Here is a 9,197-nt window from a genome sequence, read left to right on the forward strand (position 1 = left end):
TCCAGAGAATCATAAGCTTTTTGAAGGTCTAGCTTCATGATGACTCTAGGAGAACAGGAGGATCTATTGTAAAGCTTAGTCAGGTCCTGCCAAATCAAAATATTCTCCACTATGTCCCTACCTCTGATGAATGCACTTTGGTTCTGACTAATCACCTCAGGTAAGACCTCCCCCAATCTGTTGCAAAGAACTTTAGAGATGGCTTTGTAAAGGACATTGCAGCAAGAGATAGGACGAAATTGATTCACAGAAGTAGGCAATTCCACTTTAGGGATCAGGGTAACCACTGTGTTGTTTACTTGCTTTAACATCTTCCCACTGCTGAAAAAGTCAAGTATGGCATTAGTTACCATTGTTTTGCGGTGCCAATTAGAGAAAAAGGGAATAAGACCCATCGAATTTGGTCTTGAGTTACACCGGTTTGTGAAATCGCATCACAATAGTCACAAAAAGTCTCCATGTGAGAATGAGGGTCTTCACTAGGCATCCCCCCAAATTGGCTTCTTTTGACTAATTGGATAAATGCGAATTTAGCAATGAAGTTTCCGGTTAAGTGTTGTGGTGTGGGAGTACCATTGGGTAGATTCTCCTCGGTTGGTACGGAATGTGATGAAAATTTAGGCATTGTGGGTTGATTTTGTGTTGGATTTTGTGTTGGGTTCTCCTCACCTTCTCTTGTAAAAGGGTTGACGAACTCAATAGTGTTTGGTTGAATATCTATAACCTCACCAATACCTCTCAAAGTACCTCTAGCAATTCTTCTATTATTTGCCAAAGTTCTTTCAATTTTGTGATCAATGGGTAACAAGTTACCTTGTGATCTTCTAGACATGCAAAATATCAAACAACTCGAAAATAATTAGAACAAACCTTGAGGAGTTTTACTTCCCCAAGGCAAAGAAAGACACAACTAATAACAATCAAAGAAAATCTAAATCAAGTTAACACTGTCCCCGGCAACGGCGCCATTTTTGGTCGGACTCACTTGGAGCTTAATTTCGGTTACTTGTCGTTAGGAGCACCTAGACCAAAACAATATTTATATGTCCACCAACAACTCTACTATTAGTAAAGAGGTGAGTAAAGGTCGGATCCCAAGGGACGGGTATTGAAGTAAGATTTTCAATTGCAAGTAGCGGTGTCTAGGGGTGTCACAATTTGGGGTGTGAAGTAGAAGATCACTAAACTAAATAGCAATAAAAGTAAACAAGCAAGATGATTAAAAAGGGATGTAAACAATTGATAAAAGGCACTAGGGTGTCATGTGGTCATAGGGGATTCATGGGAATTGATCATACAAACATATTCTCAAATTATAAGCAAGTAATTATTGTTGTGATGGATCGAGTTGGTTTATATCTTACAATCCTAGGAAGGTTTGGGTCCCGGAGCCGAATCGATTAGATTGTACAACACCTACAAGTCGACTTAATCCTCCCTACTCAACTATATGCATGGTCTAATGAGACTCGAGTTGGTTTATGTCTTACAAGTCTCATTGAAAAGGTAAGTGATGGGTAAAAAATGCAAGGATTCATAGGCTCGCATTTCATCAAACATAACATGTGCATAAGTTGAGATCACAACAAACAAGCAAATAAATTTTGAAAACATATTAAATTAAGCATGAATCATCCCCCATGTTGGTTTCCCCTAATTACCCATTAACCCTAGTTAAAGAAACTACTCACTCATTATCATGGTAAACATGCTAGCAAGGTTAGGGGTGCTCACCGGTCCAAAACCGGACCGGACCGGACCGGATCGGATGAACCCGCGGACCGGATAACCACATAACCCAAGACCGCGGACCGGACCGGTTAGAAGGGGACCCGGACCGGACCGGACCGGAACCCTTTAGGTCCGGTTTTTTCCGGGTTTGGACCGGACCGGTACTAATTTATAAGGCAATTTAGTTTTATTTTTTTATGTGGACCGGACCGGACCGGACCGGAGACCGGTCACCATATTTTTTGGGACCCGGAGACCGGACCGGTATGTATCCGGTCTGGACCGGACCGGACCGGCCGGTCCGGGTCGGTCCGGTTTGCCGGTCCGGACCACTTTTTGTTCACCCCTAAGCAAGGTTGTCAATCATACCAACAAAGCAAAACATGATGAATAAATGAAGAAGATTAACAATAATTAAAAAGGGATTAAGAGAATTACACCTACTAATAATTCCAATAATAAAGCAAAGAATAATAGAAGTACTTGATGAATGATTGGAAGGTTGTCAATCTCCCAATAATAACCAAAATAATATTCAATTACCCAAAATAAAAGATGAACAAAAGAGAGATTAAGAAAATGAGATTTGTATTAAGACTTGATTAAAAGTTGATTACAAGATTAAGAAGAGATTAGAATGATATAAACTACACTAGAGATTGATAAGAAGAACATCATTATCTAATTAGACTAATGGGGTATTTATAGTGGGGATTAGGTACACAAATTAAGGTTTATTAAGGGCTTAAATGACGATTAAGTCCTTGAGGAATCGCTCCTCTCAAAAGAGATGCCGGTCTCCTTTTTGCCGGTCTTTTCGAAATATGCGCATCCTTCATAGAACAAGAAGAAAACGAAAGTTGCTGTAACACAATCCGAGCATCCAAGGCAGCGGGACGAGCGGATTGCCTAGCTGCTGGACGAGCGGATTCCATGGCCGGTCGCTCGGATTCTGGCCGTCTTGGACGAGCGTCCCGAGGGTCAAGCCGCTCGGATTCTGGACCAGTTTTCTTCTTTTCTTCCTCCTTCTTCCAACAATCCTCGGGGATCAAGTCGGAGATGCAAGAATCTTTCCTCATCATTGCCCATCTACTATAATATGTACAAAGGCTTTCTAGTCTTGTCTTCTCTTTGATGCTTGGTCATTGAATTCGATCAATTTAGCTCTATTTTGCCATGAAAATGCAAGGTTTGCACTCCTTTCCTACCAAGGGAACAAAACCTCAAAGAATATGCAAAACAAATGACTAAAGATAATAAATGACCTAAATATGCACTAAAAAGCATGGGAACGAGGCTAATTCGGGGACTAAATACGCTCAAATAATGGTCACATCAAGTGCCCTATAGGCAGACTACTGTTTTGCGTCAAAAACTACTTACTCGACAGAGTAAGTCCCACCCGATAGAGTACCCAAAGACATAGAAAACCGTAGTATTACAGTCTTCCCTCCTTAAAAAGAACTCCGTCCCCGAAGTTCAACCCATACTCAAAACAAACACACTAACTCGACCAAGACACAACAACGCAACTAGGAACTCAAAACGAAACCCCACCTATCAAACATGAACTCTTAACACCAACTCCACCAACTATGCCTACCTCAACAACATGTTTCACGATATCGTATCCACCACACTATAGTCTGTCGACACTAACTCCATACATTTCCAAATACCATCCATCAACATCGCTATCTTTGTCTCACTACATATTATCCACTTAGAAAATCCAATATCACGACACTCATAACATCAAACGGAATGTTACATTCTACCACCCTTAAAAGGAACTTCGTCCTCGAAGTTTACTCCCACTCATAACATCATCATCCAACTGTCAAAACCTCGAAGAATTCTCACACCCCTTGACATCACACTACTACAAGCATGGCCTTGACCTTTTAACAATATCAACCATAACAAAGATCCATCCTTTATGCCACACCAACACTCTATTTCCAATTATACTACAACATGCACAACCATGAAACTCTCTTTTATCGCATCCTACTCCTCTTAAGATAAATGTTACGTCCTCGCAACTCACTAATACTAAATCCTTAGCTATATCTTCTCATTATCCTCATCCCCGGTACATGTTAAAGATAACCGCCTATAATCTAAACACTCACCATTCCTATATCCAAGGCTCTCTTACATAAAAAGTTCTCATACCTCAATTCACTCGGCACACCACCTAACCTATACCACAAAATATTTAGCTTAACCAAAACTTCAACTGTTCCCTATTACCGCCAAAATGACATAGTCCTCAATACATGCACCTATCTCCATACACATAACTCACGATCCACAATTATTACACACACTCACACTAGATCCTCAAGTTCTTTTCTTTCATTACCGCAAAACTCATCCATAATTTAACATGATACTAATTTCCAACAACCTATACTCACTGTCCCAATAAAAGATTATGAACCACTTGCAGCTTTAAGATCAGTACAACACATGTTCCACCATTCACTTGCCATTACCATGTCTACCAAAGCCTCATCTAAAACAAGGTCAAACTACTGTAACAACCTCTCACAACTGTGTCGCATCAACAGAATATCACTATACCATGACAACAACGGAAACATACACAACTCTCTTCCATATCATACTCTACCCTCACTCCCAAATTGAAACTGGTAAGAAACATCAATAAACAAAACAACCGCCTATCTATCTAAACTGGAACTCACATGAAACAGCGGCAACAAAACATCAATCTATGCATAACTGGTATGTACTTTCGAAACTCAAATCGTAATCATCCCACCTACTCCACCACAACCAGTGCGGCATCGTAACACCGCCACCAACAGCCGCACCGCAGCGCGAAAATACCCGCATCACAACACGAAGTACCGTGCCCGGATCACCACACAAGGCACAACAACCACATCGATAGACATCACAACCACATACAATGCCCATAAGCACTGACTCAGTATAACTTTCCGGACAAGAAAACTTACTAAAAACTGATTTACTAGATCACAACACAACATATTATACGGACTAAACAGACAAGAATCTCATGAATATCATCCATACCTTTTCACGGAATAAACATATATCATGCATACACATACAAGTATAACTAGCCATACCAGATCACCCAAACTATCACTTTTGAACATCATTCCATTAGGTTACCGTATCTAACACATATTACAGAACATTCAGATAATAACTTTACGACTATCACACCATACCACTTATCGTGAGGTCAGAACCTCACACCAATGTTTATACACATCATAGACCCATAATCACATCCAACAAGTCAATCCTAAACACGTAAGTTACCACCTGATAAAGGTTACCTCTCGCCCGAGCTTAACTCCTATGCCCCTCATAACATACTCTCCCATTCGCATAACCATCACCCCCTACCAAATATAACCATACAGCTAATACTCAACTAATAGCAACCGCCTCCTAAGACCACGTCTTATACTTCCTCGCAACCGTACATATCAATCCGTCCTATACAAGATCAACCTCTTTAGAATTGCTATCTTTCTTATCTATCATCACCCTTAACCACTAGTGACAACACCACAATACCACCACTGCTCGTACAACAAATATCTTCCACTCACCTATAAATATAACAGTTCATTTCCTATCTTCGGTTAGCATTCCAAATAACGACATCAAATCCACCAATAAAATTTACCTCAACCTTCTTCCCAATATTATCCTTAATTGTATCGTCACCCAACTCACCACCAGGATCTCCTATCGTGCAAATTCTTCACCAAGCTTTTTACTTTCCTTAATTCCTCGAAACTCATGATTAACATGTCGTCCCGGAACCCCTACATAACCGTTAACTCAAATTCTCATGATAGTATCACACATCTCGACGATTCATTACTTCTATATCACATAACTCCGGACAACATTTTTCTCAGCTTACTTTTTATCCTTCTTTTCTCTTTACACTCAACAATACCAATTAGTAGTTCAACTCCTTATTACTTCTATCTAACTCTTTAGTGCCCCGGTTACCTTCTCATTATTCCAAAACTCGAATCCCATTATTTTATACCAGTATCATCTCACTCTTTCTTACCATGGATCTTCTCTTATCATGCTATCACTCACATTTATCACCAATCAGTCCAGACCATCTCATGCTATCACATTGTTTTTTCTAGAATCCCAAAACTCATTTCATACCGTTAATTGCCCAAGGAAATCACACATTAGTTTCACCTCTTGATAATACAAATTCCCAAACTCGCTCACAATCTGCAAATCCACGTCGCGGCATGTCTCCACTAAGTTCACTATATACCACTCTTCTTCATCCCTCTACAACGATCTTTTATTACATACATTCTTAACCAACACAATCTAACCATCCCTCTCCATAATTCCTTACACATCTCAAGTTGCTACTATCCACATCCTTCCTTTCAATCTTTTCATTCTCACGTTCCTAAGACTCACATCATCCCTTGCCCACATTCACTTACTTTTACATTACTCAACACACAATCATTTCACTTTTCTCATCTAACAAAACATGCTCCATGCCTTAATAAGCCTTAGCAATCTTCCTTTTCTTTTTCCACTATCTATCACAACCACATATAACTCATATCCTCCCCACCAAACTCATACTCACCACAGGTGTCACACCTTACATCACAAGATTGGGTAACTTACGCATCAGGACCAACACATACGTAAAACAATGCATAAAGAAGCAAAATAACACCTTTGAATTAAAGATAATAGGCAACAAAATTAAACGATAAGCGTATGACCCAAAATAAGGGTCACTAGATCGAGTACAGGCCACTCGATCGAGTGAGTGACTTACTCGATCGAGTAGGTGAAGGTCAAAAGCACGTAAAACAAATTACTAGGGCTACTCGATCGAGTAACAAGAGGTGCACTCGATCGAGTGAGGGCCACTCGATTAAGTACCCTACGGATTTCTCACCACTGTTTAATTTTCGTAAAACGGTCATAACTCACTCGTTTCTTGGTCGTTTTGGGCGTGTGACCTATCGTTAGAATCGTAAAAGAACAAGCTACCGCCTCCGATTACAATCACATTAAAATAATTTATGCATCTCAAGTTATAACAGTTTAAAGACAACTTCGCTTTAATCAGACGACATAACTATTCGATTCTTACTACCAAACAACTTAAACAACAACAAGGTAAACAAAACAACTCAATACTCATAAAATCAGTATCCCTAACCATATGTTACTATTTACAAAGCCAAACAACAACTTCCGTCATGCACATATATTATTCAACTTGTCAATCATGTATTACCCACATGCTTTTATTCTATAACTTTTTGTATGACAATGACATAATATATAACATCAAACTCCCATTCATGTGTTACTAACATATCAACATTACAACAAAAAATCCACTTCAGTCATATAAACATGCTTAAATCCTGAAATTATATTGTTATTCAAGATTATCCATCATCCATCATACACTTTATCTAAAGCATGCATATAGTATATACCTTTATTATATTACTTTACGGAAACAAAATCATGCATAAAAATATCACATCGCCTAATCTCATGTTACTAAAATTTCCACATTACAAACCATTCATCCTGCAATATCATTATTCATCACATATTATCATATATGAACTACTTCCTTTTTCCACCATATCATTTATCATTCTCATATACTTTTCCAACAATTCCAAACAACATTGTAAACCAACTATCATGCAACATGCCTATTCACAACACTTTATCATTTACCACATTCCTCATTCCACCACAATCATTTTGCAACATTTCTATACAACACATCATTCAACATACGCAATAGAACATTAGCAAACACATAGCGGTCCCATGACACCCCATAGTGACCGGTTCAAAATTGTAGGGCGAGTTCGCGACTTTAGGACGTCTCCCAAGTCTTTGCATTAGCTCCTACAACTTCTACCCGGGTTCATTTTATTTTGACTCCCTATGTTCATTAGGTTCATTGGTTATAGGTTTCAAGATCGTCTCTCTGATACCACTTTGTGACATCCTCATACTCCAAGTGCCTTACCAGGACCACTTAAGGTATGGGAACGTCACCATCTCCGTTACCCGAGGCTATGATAATCAAATGACAATAACAAAATATACTTTAACTGTAATAAAGTTTAAGTGATACAACTCAAATCCAAAACTGATAAAGAAATACAAAGGTTCTCAAAACTGTCAATTACTAAACAACTACAAAATGTTCGACACAGCGGAAGACTTCTAAAACTGCAATGTGGTGACTCATCCCAGCTATCCCCTGCGCATCGTCTCATACCTGCTCAATAACTGCTCACCACCCCCGAATGGATCACCACAGTTTTTAAAACATTTAAAAGGGGTCAGTACTAATTACATAAAACAAATACCATAAAGGAACAATATCACAAACAGCACAAACAGCTCAACAAACCCCAGTCTCCATCTCAAATCTCCACATAACTGACTACACACTAAAGTGTGTAGCCCTGCCAGAGTACCCATCGCAACAAGTACTCTATACCACCAGTGGGGGACCGCAGCCGTACCCACCAAATCCCCGCTCATCTCCATCGAGCGATAAACCCAAGTTTCCTTAATATGCACATCCCCTCTTGTGGGGGGTTCCACAGAGGGCGAACCAAGGGCGTGAAGCCACTCCCGCAAGTGACTCCACTCAGCCAGAGACGCGCCCCGAAGATCACAGACAGTTATACAACAACAATCACATTACACTACCAACAATCACCAAATCAGATTCCAATGCCAATACGATATACAACAACAACAGTAATCACCAACCACACTTATGTGATTAATACTTAGTAGAAAGAACCATACCTGGAAAAGCAACCACCACAGCCGATTTAGCAGCTAATTAGAATTCTCCTCTACGAATCCTCCTCCTATAACATGTATACATTCAATTACTACCACATACATACAAATCACCCAAAACCCTCAAAATCCCCCAATTAGGGTTTAAAAGGAACTCAACGAAATCCAACATAAAAGGTATAAGGAACTTACCCTCGACACAAGGATCACAACGGCACAAAGAACAAGATTATCCGACTCTCCTAGCCTTGGGGATTTGCTAATGATGCGATGAATCAACTTACGTAACTTCTTTCTCTCAATTTAGGTTTTTAGAATGATAAAGAAGTTTAAGAAAAGTGACGGAACTCATTATATATTAATCTCGCATCATTAACAAAACCCGTCAAAACTCAGGCCATAAACTCACTTACTCGATCGAGTGCCCCCTACTCGATCGAGTACCCAACTTACTCGATCGAGTGCCCTACAGGCAGACTACTGTTTTGCGTAAAGGATTACTTACTCGACAGAGTAAGTCCCACTAGATAGAGTACCCAAAGACATAGAAAACCGTAATATTACACCGGCGTGCTTGATAGAGTCCATGG

Source organism: Silene latifolia, chromosome 9 (assembly GCF_048544455.1).
Source record: "Silene latifolia isolate original U9 population chromosome 9, ASM4854445v1, whole genome shotgun sequence".
Taxonomy (NCBI): Eukaryota; Viridiplantae; Streptophyta; class Magnoliopsida; order Caryophyllales; family Caryophyllaceae; genus Silene; species Silene latifolia.